The 15,000-nt window shown below is 41.3% G+C and overlaps 1 protein-coding gene across 2 annotated transcripts in view; it reads left to right on the top strand.

The window, feature by feature from the left end:
• Positions 1-15,000, top strand: part of gnai2b (guanine nucleotide binding protein (G protein), alpha inhibiting activity polypeptide 2b) — a 55,387-nt gene that overhangs the window by 21,571 nt on the left and 18,816 nt on the right. The window contains exon 1 of one of the 2 annotated variants that reach the window (XM_047158677.2): positions 6,676-6,763. The exons of the other annotated variant lie outside the window; for it this stretch is intronic. The gene's annotated coding sequence lies outside the window, so the exon portion shown is untranslated. Of the gene's footprint in view, positions 1-6,675; positions 6,764-15,000 lie in introns of those variants that run through there. 2 annotated transcript variants of the gene reach the window in all.

Raw genomic sequence — 15,000 nt, 5'->3', positions numbered from 1 at the left:
AAATCGTGTGGCTTAAAGTTTCCAGGTACCACAACATCCGCTTATATTTAGCGGAATGGAATGATGGGTTCAAGCCGGCAGACTTATTTTGTCTTGGTTGTCTTGGTCTTTTGGTTGGGAGCCTGTGCACTAAAGGAATGGAACCTCATATATATATATATATACATAAGGCTTTACAGCTGGATAAATACCAAAATCCTGTGGGAGTTCTTTCTCGCACCTCAAGAAGTGCAAAGTGGTATTACAGTGATGGATGTGGCAACCCTTCTCGCTTTCTTTCTTTGTGTTTTTGGCTTCTCTCTATGACTTTTTCTTTCATAGTGGAGATGATGAATTGATTAATAAGCTGAGACTCTGCACACTTCTCTGGTTTGAACCAGCTGCTTATTTGAAAAGGCAGTAATCCAGCAATTTAACTCGACTGAGAAACGGTTCCTCCTTTACTTTGCGTTTCTCTGTGTTTTTTTTTCTTCTTTTTCTAGTGCCTCATTATCCACAGAACCTCTTTGCAAGTTCCTTTAGCAGTGCCGATCGGCGGAATTCAGCTGGACGTGTTGCTTACGAAAGCGTGGCTGGGAAATCACAGCATGATGCGGCATATACGCCACTGCATATTCGTGCACAAGTGAAATAAATAAAAAAATAAATAAAAAAATAGTGTAAGTAGAGTAGTGGAAGAGGAGCCTGCTGCTTTGTTGCTGCAGTGCAGTAGTGAGGACTGGGCGGCCATGGGCTTTTGACCCACTTTCTGTTTCGCAATCATTTGTTCCACTTCACTATTCATCCCACCCACAAACTGCTTTCTGTGGTATAATGCACGAGAGGGTTGTTTGTGAATTAGACGAATATACAGTTTGGAATTCCTGACACTGAATTTCAGGGAGCTATAATACAGGGACTTTTTTTTTTTTTTTGGTAGAAAGTTAGTTGTGTTTTTTTTTTTTTTTTAGTGAACCGCAGTAGCTTTAAAGCTGATTATTCTGTGGAAACTGACCTCTCACAGAGATTTAAATCTGAGAACTGGTCTGTACAAATGAAGTAACAATTTCATTGATTTCTGTATTATATTGTGTACTATTAAAAAAAAAAACATTTATTGAGAATCCCTTCAGTTTTAAAGCAGTTTACAACGGCTTAAATCGATATCAAATAATATCGCCACTAGACATGTTAAGAAATCATGAAACGTGTTGCAGTATTTCTTGACTGATTCAATGAAAGAAGGATTTTTTCGGGCACCATCTGCTTTGTAATTGGGAGGGGGGATGCCAGTTGGCCTCATAGTGTGAAAAGGACCTCCCGCTCGCAGGTGTGTTCGAAAATGACATACGGTTTCAGACAAAAATTGAAACTGGGCAGTTGACTGGAAAAAGACTGTGATGGTTTTTCCACTGTCCAGTTTTGGTGAGCCTCTGCCCTTGGTCACCTCAGATTTCCTGTTCTTGGAGGACAGGCGTGGAACTCGGTGTGGTCTTCTGCTCTAGGTTTGACGTGTTGTGCATTCTGAGGTCCTTTTCTGCTTAGCACGTCCGTGAAGAGTGGTTTGAGTTGAGAGGAAGTCTACTGTAACCTAAATAACCAGTCTGAACGTTCTGCTCTGACCTCTCTTCTCAACGAGGCATTCCCGCCTGCAGAACTGCTGTTTACTGGATATTCGGGTGTGAAAATCCCAGATCAGCAGTTTCTGAAATACCGAAACTAGCCCGTCTGGTGCCAGCAACCATTCCACTGTCAATTTCCCCCCATTCTGACCTTCGATGTGAGCATTAACTCAGGCTCTTTACTTGCCTGATTTTATGCATTGCACTGCCGTCACATGATCAGCTGAACGATGTATGTTTTTCTGAACGCAAATCTAATGGCTGTTTGTTGCTCTATATGGTGCACTGTAATGCTTTAAACTGTCAAACAACAGCAAAAAATAAAAAGACGACAATTTTAAGGGGGTGTGGTTTTGTTTTTGTTTTTTTTTTCCTCTCCACTTTTGCTTAAACACTTGGTCGGTAGTGACTCTGTGTATGAACCTGCAATTTTTAGACAGGGAACAAGTCAAACTTAAGTTCATTTAATAGTAGAGTAGCCTAAGAGCTGTAATTCAGCAAAGGAGCATGATCACCACTTTCCTTTAACCCTTAAAGAGGTAGAAGCACTATATTCTCGCATTAACATGGACGTGAGAGGAAAAACAAAGACCCAAACGACGAAGGTGTGAACCTTCATTACGTTCACGCGTAACGCCTGCATGAAAAGGAAGACTATCCGTCGGCCCCGGGTTTCGTTCAGACGACTACGTTTTGGACCAGTCGATGAGAGATCTCTAGCAGGACGCAGAAAATGGAGAGAATTTGAATAACAAAATAAGGTGAGATAAAACTCACAGAGCAGCAGAAGTTTTAATCAAGCATTCCCTCCAGGCTTGGGTTAAGTCGGCTGGTTATAGAGACTCTGGAGACGCTGTTCACTCGTGGTGCCCTAGAGACATCATTACAGCTCCAGTCTGTGGGGACACCTGCAACAGACTGGGAGAGAGAGCCAGAACAGGGGTGAGAGATATAATCAACTGCTCCTCCAGTTTATATATAGAGAAAAATCTAGTCTGATCAACTTACTATACAGTCCTAACAGATGTGTGGTGATAAAATGGCATTTATTCCCCTCCTTTGCTTTGATTATTGAGCTTCAGTCAGTTGGAGGTGTGGCACAGATGATAGCCAGGGTTCAAATCACTGGCTGCAAATTACGTTTGAAGAAATGTCAGAAACCACATGGCGGTAATAAAGTTCTCAGACACTTATGATGTTTGAGCGCGTGTTGATGTTTAATCAAGCACTGATTGAACTTTAATAACCTGGGACCAACACTTTAAACAGGAAAGGTCAAACGGGAAACAGAACCACTGATTAAATCCGGTTAAAGTTATGCTTCCTGTAGCTTTTGCCCAGCAGTAATAACAAGAAGCCTGTGCAAAGGCTAATGTCATGCTTGCAGCCAGCATTGCAAACTCATGAATTTAGCTCTTTCTAAAGAAGGAGGTTTCTTTCCCTGGAGGTTGGCCATTTTGCCCGAAAATGGTGCACTATGCCTGGGGAAGCCCATAGCTGAAGCCCCTGGTGGAGCTCGGTTCAAGGGAAATGTCCCTGGAGGTTGGCCATTTTGCCCGAAAATAGTGCACCATGCCTGGGGAAGCCCATAGCTGAAGCCCCTGATGGAGCTCGGTTCAAGGGAAATGTCACACAATATAAGATCTCAGCTTATTCTTTAGACACCCAGTGAAAAATGGTTTATAAAAGCATGTCCACGCTTGGATTAATGATTTTGTGGAGAATGCCCTGCGTTTCTTACTTGAACCAGATATCGATACTATTAGGACTATAGTGATTATAAAATCACTAAAAGACCGAAATTACAAAATGATTGATTTTTATTTTTGGTTCTTTTGATTTGGGAAGATTGCATTTGTCTTTAGAGGGCGGAGCTTGCTCCTAGAGTACTAACGTTCTGCTGTCTTAAAGAGAAACGTTGGTTTGTTTTTAACTAGTTTTCTGGCGCTGGTGGGGAGATGAATCGGAAAGCCCAACCTTGCGAGTTAGCTGTGCTTAAATAGATCTTGAATGAAGTTCATCAAGCATCACTTGTGTGCTTCAACAGCTGTCCAGTCAGGAGGTCATAGAGCTGGGCCTGGGCAATGCTATCACCGTCGTGCTGCACAGAATTATGTTCGGTCTTCAGTCAGTATGACGGAGAAATGACTTCGGACCGGGTACAGTTTAAGTAGAAATGGCATGGTACCACTTTTCTGATCCTGATCTTGAAACCTTGAGTATTGGCTGATTATTGATGCGTTGATCTCAATACCGATTGTTTTCTTTAAAAACTACTGCCCTTTAAATTTATTTATTTATTTAAAAAAAAAAACTGGATCACCTCACAGTTAAACTCTTTTATCAGTCCCTCCAGGATTTCGCAATCTTTCGATCACAGAAATGAACACACAATTGCGCAAACTCCGCAGCATTTGGAAGAGCTTGCGATCTTTCCGAGTTACGGCAGACTTTCTGCAGATTTGAGCCAAGACGCGTCATGTGATGTCATCCCAACACACGTTCAGCCAAAGCGCTCTTGGATTCGGGTGCGTTGGACGTGACTGTGATAGACCATGCAAAAAAGCAACAAAAAAAACCTCAAAAAGCTACTCAAGTTGCAAATTTACAGACTTGAATGCGAAAATTGCTTGCATTGTAAATATAATAAATAAAGGGTGTCTGAGAAGGGAAGAACCAACTAAAGTAAAACTACATGTACTTCATTTTGGGTTTATTGTTCACAACATGTATGCTACATGTTCATCCTTTATGCTCTACAGATTTTCTCAGCCACTGTATCTTGCTTTTGCAGATTTTTCTCAACCTATTTGGATCGATATATTTGAGATATATCATATATATATATATATATATATATATATATATATATATATATATATATATATATATATATATATATATATATATATATGAGATACACATTGGTTTCTGCCTTTTCAAACGCCATGTATAATAACGTATAAATATAATAAATTCAATACTAACAAAATCTTTTCCAATTCCAGTCTTTGCCATTTGTTACAGGATCCAACATCTGATATGTTTTCTCCAATCTGATCCTCCGTTATTTATTTATTTATTTATTTATTGCTTGTATGGGCCCTGTACAAAAAAATAACAAATGGAGGCCAGAATAATCAAAACACTAACATATAGCACATATCAGTGATGTAATCCATCTTAGTTAAGCAAAAACAATATTAAACACTGTGAGAATCCAATACTGAGAGACAACAGGAGGTTAGACAATCGCTCAAGCTACACATACAAATATTACTCGATTTGAGCCACGTTAGTGGCCAGCGTGTTAAACGTAGACAGCAGACATTTCTCCCAGATTACACAAAAAGCACAAAGTGAGAGAGAGAGAGAAATAAAGTCAAAACAAAACAAAAAAAAAAAACATTTCAAGTTTATCTGATGCAGCTCACAAAAGCCTCCTAAATATATCAGCAAATAAATTAACATTCTGGTGCTATGAAACATAGCACTAATCAGTGTAGGGCTGCGACTAATGATTATTTTGATAATCGATTAATATGTCAGTTATTTCTTCGATTAGTTTGATTAAAAGGCCAATTAATATTTTCTGTATTTTTTAAATTAATTAATTTTTTTTTAAACCCGTAAACGTTATTTCACATTCGGCCCAAAAGTTGTCCTTCAAACTACAAACTGTCCTTCAATCGTGGAAATTGAAGGCCATGAAAAAGGTATGAAATGCACGTGTGGATTATGCGATACATCATGAAAAGATTAAAAAAAAATATTATTATATTTTGAAAGCGAAGCAAAATAAAACCCTGCTTGTCCACAAGCGTTTAAAAATGCTAAAGAAGAAAAGCAAAAGCATTGATGAAGTGTTAGCTGGCGAGAGGTTGAATTCTGCAGTAACGCACACGTTCACTCATCTGAACACAGTAACGTTACTTTATTCTGAAAATGTACGACGCTTCTTACATTTCTATACAATTCCATGTTCTAACCCCATTACAGTTACCGCTGTCATAAAAACACAATTACTTTAGTTTCTATATGTCGCTAAATATAGCATCAAGCAACAGATTTGATCAGAATGAATATTTTAGTCCGAGTTATTGCGCTTCCTTTCTATCGCGCGGTGTTCGATCGGCGCGTATGTGCGGACTCGCGCTCGTTCAGTGAAGTTTAACGGAGACGCGCGCGCTCTCAGGCAGGACGAGACTTTATGTTAAACGGAAATGCTGGTGTGAACGTCTATCGTTTACAGATAAGCATCTAAAGGTAAAAGTGTCATTCCTGCGCTGAAGAAAACGCGTGTGGAACACATTAAACCGCACACGCGTCTGTCGCGGCGTCCGACACGACGAGCCGCGTTAATACACTCACCAGTTTGTTTGAAGCGCTTAATATAAAACATTCTCCCGTTTTGTACGACGTGGATCGTGCACTTTTCCCTCAGAAGCTCACTCTGCGACCTCGCTGTCTCTCAGGTGTGCGTTACTCCTAGAAATGCGTTTTTCACCACGGTGAAGTGACGTCACTGACTGGGGTTATCCACTGTGTCGTCACAGACCCGACTCATCCGTGATGAAATCCGTTGTCGATTATGTTAATGATCAATTATCAGCGATTTTATGGATTCGTTGTTGCAGCCCTAGATCAGTGCCGCCTCTAAATTTAAGAATGATCAACATTTCTTGACTGTTCTCGTAGTACAGCATTAACATTTCTGAATCAGACCTATCGCTTGATAAGTTTTGTTTGTTTTGTTTTCTCCATGTAAGCCTAAAAAACATGAAGCTGTGGTTCACGTGCGAGCTAAATACCCGGGGAGAAGACGCGTGTTCCCGAGCCCTTGCGTTGTAGCCTTACTGGATCTGTTTGTTAGAGTTATTTTTGTTTGTTCTCTCCACCCCCTGCGTGAATGCCTGCATGATTGCACTTTCGCTCTGTGAACTTTGATCTGATAAGACAGGCATGCTTGATGACCGTCCACATGAACATTTGAGGGATGTGGCTGTGTTCCCTCAGGGAGTATGCGCGCGAGAGAGAGAAAACAGGGTGAGAGAAGAAGAATGAGGTGGTAGGAGGGCAGCCAAAGTCTCATGGAATGACGACTCCTTTCCTAAGACAGCGGTTTAAAGGGCCAGTTCAATCCACAGCCTCAGTTTGAAACTGTAAGAAGACTCTTTTGTCTTCTGCCGTTCTTCTTGTTTTCTTGACACTGTAGAAGCTACTGCACCGTAAATGGACGACGTGAGGGTTCTTTTCGATTAGCTTCGGTCTGTGACAGATTGCTCTCTGTCAAAACAACCGACAATGAGCAACAGCGCTGAGGTGTGGATGAGTGATTCTACACTACAAGATCTGTCCGTGTTTCATTGCCGTTCCAGCACAGTGAGGTTTAGCGCACGGAATATGTGCAGCATTATTAGCTCCGGTTCTTGATGTGTGTAGTACATCGCTTCTCCTACACAGGGTCACAGGGATCCTGGAGCCTGTCCCAGGGAACTCGTGGCACCAGGCCGGGAACACGGAAATGGGGGGGGGGACTCCTCGCAGGGCACAATTCCACACACATTCACACACTATTGACAATTTAGAGCTGAGTGTCAGTGTAAAACGCATGTATTTGGACTCGGGGAGGAAACCGGAGCACTCCGAGGAAACCCCCCCCGAAGTAAGGGGTGGACATGCAAACTCGGGAGAGGTGGGAATCAGTTCCCCAATGCGGCAAACCACTAATCTTTCTGTTTTATAAAATTAACTGCTACAAAGGACGTTTTAAATATACGTTTTGATGTGTTTTTTATTTCCACAAGGTTGTTATATATACAAGGCGCACTATATCCCAGTGTAATTCAACGATAGCTAGCTAACCCAAGAGGCCAGTGAAGGCTCGGATGCACTTCCGAGCTTGATGTTCTGGTTGCCCAGAAGCCTAATTCGCTAGGCTAAAAAAGTGATCGCTGTAGTAACGTAGTACTGTACGGGAGTTGGTTGTATATACGTTTTTCTGCTGTAGCGTATACCAGGTTTTTCTCAGTTTCTACATCCCTGTGTGTTCCTGGTTTCTGAAAAGGTGATTTCTGCCTTGTAAAAACCGTTCTACCGTCAGACAGATCACACCACAGGTGATGTATCTAGTGCAGCAGTTGGCAGGATTCAGAAACGCGCTCAATATAGTTACAGTATCCAGGTGCATCACACCTAGGGCTGGGCGATTTATCGATTATAATATCAATATCATGATAAACGATTACGCGATACTCTTTTCTGAGATATCGTCGGTATGGGGATGTATTTTTAAATGGTACTGAGGGCTTGATGTCAAATCAACAGGAGCTTGAGGGCGCACGGTGGCTTAGTGGTTAGCACGTTCGCCTCACACCTCCTCACACCACGTTCGCCTCACACCTCCAGGGTCGGGGTTTCGATTCCCACCGTGGCCCTGTGCGTGCGGAGTTTGCATGTTCTCCCCGTGCTGCGGGGGTTTCCTCCGGGTACTCTGGTTTCCTCCCCCAGTCCATTTAGACATGCATGGTAGGCTGATTGGCGTGTCCAACGTGTCCGTAGTGTATGAATGGGTGTGTGAGTGTGTATGTGATTGTGCTCTGTGATGGATTGGCACCCTGTCCAGGGTGTACCCCGCCTCGTGCCCCATGCCCCCTGGGATAGGCTCCAGGTTTCCCCGTGACCCTGAAAAGGATAAGCGGTATAGAAGATGCATGGTACTGAATGGATGCCGTTGATTTGACTTATTTTTTTATTTATTTTTTTGTCTTTGTAGCATTAATGAAAAGTATTGTTAAACTCGGTAACATTTTTTTTTGCTTGGTTTATTTATTTCACTACTGTTTGTGGACAGTTTGTTAGCTAAATTATATGTCGTGGTATGCACAGTGTTTATCGTAGAAATGTCCTCAAGTATGGTGATATGATATTTTTATCATATCGCCCAGCCCTAGTCACACCCCTGTGATATCAAATAAAAACATTTTGTTATTGAAAGTCGATAATAAGAAGTTGTTTCCTTTCTTTTTATATTTTGTTGAACCTGCATATCTGCCAGGCAACTATGGATCTAAAAACAAGCTTGAGATCTACACAATTACCAGCTGGAGAGAACGAGGTGAATAAAAGAGCCTAGTGACGGTCTGAATTATTAACACAGTGCAGACTTTTTTTCCTGTCTTGGCTGTTCTCTAAAATACAGCAAGGTTCCTAATGTTTAGTCTGCTTTTCATTACAGGTGGAATTTCTAGTTGTGTTTACTCCTTATTTCAACACTAGGTGCTGTTGTTTTTTTTGTTGTTGTTTAAAGCTAGTACTATAATGATTCCATTCGCTGGATTTTACTGTTAATTTATAAAAAATAAAAATAAAAAATGTAAGAATTCAAAAGCTCCTCTTTTGTCATTAGCTTTGTATATCCATCTCTCGTTGTTCCCTTCTACGTCACCCTTTTATTTCCCCCCTCTCCCGTCCCCTGTCTCAGTCCTCCGCACTCCATTTTTCCATTAATAATTCTCTTCTCTTCCTTCCACCTCCATCTGCTCACATTTAATCTTGCTTGCCATTTACCTTTTCCCTAGTTGGCTTCTACGATACCTATTATGATCCATCTCTTTCTCCTCGATTTGACATCCTCCCTGTCACACACCTCAGTTCTACTTCATCAAATGGGATCTATACTGAGCGTGTTGGAACATGTCTCGCAGCTAGTCTGATGAATGAAGCAGAACCGTGCGGGCCAATAGCATCCTTACTTATCAGTCTGTTAATCCTGGTTTAGGGTAAGGCAAGGATAACCTTTACAGCACCATCCATCCCTGTTCGTCTCCGTCCTGCTTCATCATCGCATGTCGACCACAGCAAGAGGCTGCAGCTTGTGCTAATGGCACCCTGCTAGGAATAAAGGCACTAGCCCGACCGGACACTTTTTGCTCTGTTAATTATTGCGAGCTAATAGTTTGAAAGCCTGTGGGAGCCTATATAAACATACAAATACACATGTGCCAACAGGCGTATCGTCTCTATCCGCTGTGCTTGATGAATCGGATTAAGAGCTCGTGTCCGCTCAGAGATCGCTCTCTTGGGCAATTGAATAGTGTCTTCGAATGCCAAGTGCCTAGCTGCGAGATTATTACTAGCAGTCGAATCTACTCTAGCGACTTCCTTTGAAAGCAGTTGGAGAATTAAGGAATGGTCTTTGAGGAAAATGTGGAAATGTTAGGCTATTTTAATCATATTTCAGAGTGTAATTCGGTTATCCAAATGCGTTAATGTGGAGTGTGAGCAATTTTTAGATCTGGACCGGTGTCGTGCATCGCAGCTGGTTTGTGTGTTCATTGAAACCTAAAATGAGGGATTTCAAAAGTGTTGCCATACTTGTTTGGAACCCCTGAAGGGTGTCCTCTGTCTTGTTTGCGGACAAGACGTGGACACCGTGGTCGTCTCCCACCACTAATTGCTACGGGGCGGTTTGGGATATCATTTAGATGCTTATCGTTGCTGGTACGAATGGCACCAAACAAGCAAGTTCACAAAGGCCTTTGTGAGGTAAGAATCCGAGATACAATCACCCCTCTCTCTTTGTTCTTTATAAACCCCCCCCACCCTCGTTCTCCTTCTCAGGAGGCGTTCGATCTGTATTCGTACCTCATACGTAAATTTGTATTGAGCTCTTATCGTGTGCAGCAGCTGTAACTGAGCTTCCTTGTCCAAGTAGCCTTCGTTTTAGCCATCTGTACGACTTGCGCTTTGGTAAATATGACCTTGTGCTAATTAGACGAGTCAGTCGGTTAATTATATTTCTCTCTCACCTGAGCTCTGTTCTCCATTTCCCTGCTCTCGGTAAGCACAGTTAAGTAATAAAATAATAAATATTCTTTCAGTTTTAATTAATTGGTCTTCCATGGACGATAACACGCTGATCACCTCCAATTAAACTCTGTTTTGCCGTTTTCATTGGGTTGGGAATAACGAATAAACAAGGTAATTGTTTCCATTGTGTTCCTCGGAGATCAATTATAAGCTCTCTGGTTTTTTGCCATTAGCGAGCATTAGCATTGTACCCGAGACCTCTAGAGATGGCTCCAAGGGTCTCAAGGGAAGATGGGAGATGTTGTGGGATGTAAATATTTGACTTTGTGTTTAAGGGGTACCAGTTGTGCGTCATTGTTTTGTTCTTTTTGTTTTGGTACAATGTGCTTTGGTTATGGTTAGGGCTGGTGTAGTTTTAGCTAGTCTTAGATATCCAAAACCAACGTAGTACATTTCATTAAAATGTACTGTTCAAGATGTATGGCTGGATGTAAATGAAGGCCACTCTGCATGTTTTTGTGTTAACCGTGACTTGGTGGGTTTTTACTTTTATTATTCTCCTTTATTCCATAGTTATAAAGGTCATTCTTTGATTGCACCAGTAAACAAGCTCTGTCGCAGTTTATTCACTGGCTATTTAAAAAAAAAAAAAAAAAAAGCCACATGTTTATTTCTGGGGTTTCTCTCCTCATTGTACATTTCACATTAAGCTCACAATTGCAACCTGGGAGCGTACCGTGCATCTCCTCACTGATACGGAGTCATCCCTTTAAGTTAGACCCATCGTTAGCACACTTTCGAGACTGGACGAGGGGCAGTCACTAACTGCTACAGAGCGTTATTTTGTACCTCGTGGAAAAACCACTTAAAAGAACGACTGCTCATTAATGTCATTGGCATCTTGCCATGAATTAGGCACTACTGTAATTGCTGCAATAAATAAGTAAGTCCTGCGTCCATTTTTTTTTTTACTCTCTCCACCTTTTCAATAACATTTACATGCCCTTATTCAGTGTGAGCCAGTTATTTTTGTAAACATGGCTGCAGCAAGCCCGTTTCCCATGAAGACGTGTGTACTTTGCCCTTACACCTCCGCCACTGTGTATATGGAAACAAGTTTACAGTTTACAATAGTGCACATCTATTAAGCACTCTGCATCTCAACTATTACCATCAGTCTTCTGTTACTTAAATAACGCAAGTTCATTTATCAGTCCAGTCAGCTTGACTAGATACATGAGCATCTTGTTATTCCTGTTCTTTTACGGTTATGCCGTTGTAGCTCTGCCGCAAAATAGCTGCGGAAATGCAACGACCAACTACTGTAGGGAAAAAGGGTCGGCGTATTATTAGAAATGCGACTCGAGTTTACACACTGTAAACTGCATGAGAAAATACAACACCGTCTATAAAGATGTGTAAAGTAGTAATAAAAGGTTAACGATTAACTCCGACGTATACTGAAAAAAAATGATCACATTTACATGCAAGTCAGTTATTAAAAGCCATGGTTATATCTTGGGCCTAATTCAAATTTGGCGTTAGGGTTTTCATTTGTGCTGGATGGTATCTAATACCATCAGGCGACAAAAAATTGAGAATGTCGCATCTCGAACACAAAACTCCGAAGTCCACATACAGATCACAGCCATCCGTACGACCGGGGCAACATCATGCTCTACTGCAGAATCTGATTTCGACCTCGGATGTTACCATGACGTTAATACACTTGTTCAGAAGCCACAAAGCATTCACTCGTTATTGGTGGAAATACCCAGCTTCAGCAGAAATCAAGGAAGAAGCCAATGAGGAAGTACAGCGTGAACTATATATTAGAACAATATAATATAGACTAGGTCTTGTCTTGTTTTCTCTTTTGTGCATGTGATCACTACACGCGGAATTTATTTAACTGCCTTTTTTTTTTTTTTTTAAATGTATTTTTAATTTATTTGTAAGCTACACCAATCACAACATTTCATATGTTTGAAGTGTTCTTGTTAAGCTGTATTTTGTGCAATGTGTAAATGTAAGCGAAACGTAAATATGCCTGAAACATTAACCTGATTTTTCCAAGCTATTTAAAACGACATCTCTCTAGTTACAGTCCGATCTGAACCGTGGAACGGCAAGGCCAATTCTTTCTTTCTTTCTTTTTTTTTTTTTTTTTTTTTTTTGCTGTAGACTGACATTTGTGTTTGAGATCGAAAGATGAATAGGAAAAGAGAGTTTCGAGTTTCAGGTATTATTTCCTGGTATTTATATGGAGCTGTGTTTTAAACAACATTAGAAAATGTGCTATCACACCACCCAATTTGTAGGCGAGAGGAAATATTGGAACATGGGACTGACCCGGTGTTTCTTGTTACCCAGGTGTGTCCTGTTAGACTTATTGTTTAAACCATAAATAGATGTGAACATCTACAGGTTTTAGCCAGTGAAGACGGTTTGACGTTTAAAAAAGATAAGCCAACGTGAAGATAAGAGAGCTGTCTGTGGGAGCCATTTTTAAGCTCGGAAAAGCGATCCTAGGCATTGGGCATAGTCCAGTAGTCCAATTTGGAATGTCCTGAAAGAGAAAGAAACCACTGGTGTACTGAGAAACTTCTGCATGAGGGATACGTTTGGAACTTTATTTCGGCTATCACAGCTTGGAGCCTGTTATATGGATTTGAAGCCCTCTGTAATTCAAAAACATATCACTTATGGAGACTTCAATATTGCCATGTATGACGCATGTAAAATATGTAAATAACAGCCTCCCTGAATGTTTTATTCCTTATGTAACAGACATTTTGCGGTATCCTAGACCTCTTCTCTTCCTTTTAGCAGTAAAATGATCTTGCACATTAATGTAGACTGTATAGGTGTAATTCTTGTACCTGCAGTATATACCAGTTAGCTCTAGACTCGGTCTTGTGTGTTTAGCTAGCTGTATGTTTCCCTCTCCTGTCTTTGGGTAAGTAGGAAGTGTGTTACAGTGACCATGTAGGATGAATTAGCATTTGGTCGAGCCTTGTTGCTCAGATTTACCAGATGGCTGTGATGGGAGGGAGCGCATTTCTCACACTGACTTAAGAGAGGACTGCCAGCAGCACTGTGCAACAAGCGAGTCTCAATTTGCACTGAATCATGAGTGGGTTGGAAGGATAGAGTACGAAGTGTCATTTATGAGTGAAGGTTTATCCTTACGGGGTACATGCACACTGAAAACATAGTCGCAAATCGATATTTCATGCTCATTCATTTGAAATGTGAGACTTTGCCTAATTGTGGGATGGCGAGTGATGAGAACATGGTTTTAAAAAAAAACACGCCTTGTGCGCCAAGCGTCACTGGCATTGTGCTATGTTCAATGGATGTGAAACTCAAGGTTGGAGAATATACGTTCTCTGTGCATGTACCACGCGCCTTCTCATTTACGCTTCCTGTGTCTTCTCACGCCATTTGATTTTGGCCTTTCCTTCCTGTGAGGTGGTGAAAAGTGAGGGAGGGAGATTGAGAAGCTGAGTTGTGATTGTGACAAGTGTGCCTGGTGCGCTCAGTTGCTGGCATTATGGCTGAATCTGACAGATTTGCAGTGACACAGCTGGGGCAGGTGGACACCCGGAATGACCACAAATACCCTCTCTCTACCTTTCTCTTTCCTCGTCACTCACTCGCTTATTTCTTCGGTCTCTCCATATCTTTGGATACTTAACTGCTGAACAGTGCTCTCAAACAGTAAGCCCTAATTCAGTGCTCTGTATACAAAAAGCACCCCCATCATGTTTGTGGTGTTCTCATCTTAAAACGTGGTCCTTAAACAATTTGAGTGTTGTGCAGATTCAGGACAGGTAGACCGATCAGATGTTTAAAACGTGTAATTTGCACACCGTAGATATAACGCATGCAGGGACACACCAACAAGAAACTGTCCTGACTGCAAACCTAAAGAAGCAAAACAAATTTGGGGCCAAAACATCATCAAAATCAACACAAACATGGTTTACTGACCACAAAATCAAGGTCCTGCCATGACCCTCCCAGTCCCCTGACCTGAACCCCATAGAACACCTGTGGGGTGAACTGAAGAGGAGAGTCCACCAGCGTGGACCTCGAAATGTGAAGGATCTGGAGAGATTCTGTACGGAGGAACGCTCTCAGATCCCTCGCCATATATTCTACAACCTCATCAGGCGTTATAGGAGAAGACTCAGAGCTGTTATCTTGGCAAAGGGAGGTAGCACAAAGTATTGACTAGAAGGGTGCCAATAATTGTTCCACACCTATATTTAACAAAGTTTTTTTTTTTTTTTTTTTATAAGCCTTTGGTGTGTGTGTGTGTAATTGTTTGATATCCATGAGAGCAGAGTATTCTTGTGAATACAATACAATTTTGAAAGATCAAAAGGTTAAACAATAGACAGTTTGTCTCAGCCGCCTTTGCTCATATTTTCCAAGGGTGCCAATATTAATGGAAGGCACAACCGTTTTTATTTTTGTGTCTTATTCTTCTTTAATGTGTGTGTGTCACCATTTTGTGTTCTTATTGACCCAAGCCTGGGTTTGCATAGTGTAGTTCAAATTTAAGTTCATCATCATTATT

Source organism: Ictalurus punctatus, chromosome 11 (genome assembly GCF_001660625.3).
Source record: "Ictalurus punctatus breed USDA103 chromosome 11, Coco_2.0, whole genome shotgun sequence".
NCBI classification, from domain to species: Eukaryota; Metazoa; Chordata; class Actinopteri; order Siluriformes; family Ictaluridae; genus Ictalurus; species Ictalurus punctatus.
The sequence above is the reverse complement of the archived record's forward strand: the minus strand, read 5'-3'. Positions and strand labels throughout refer to the sequence as shown.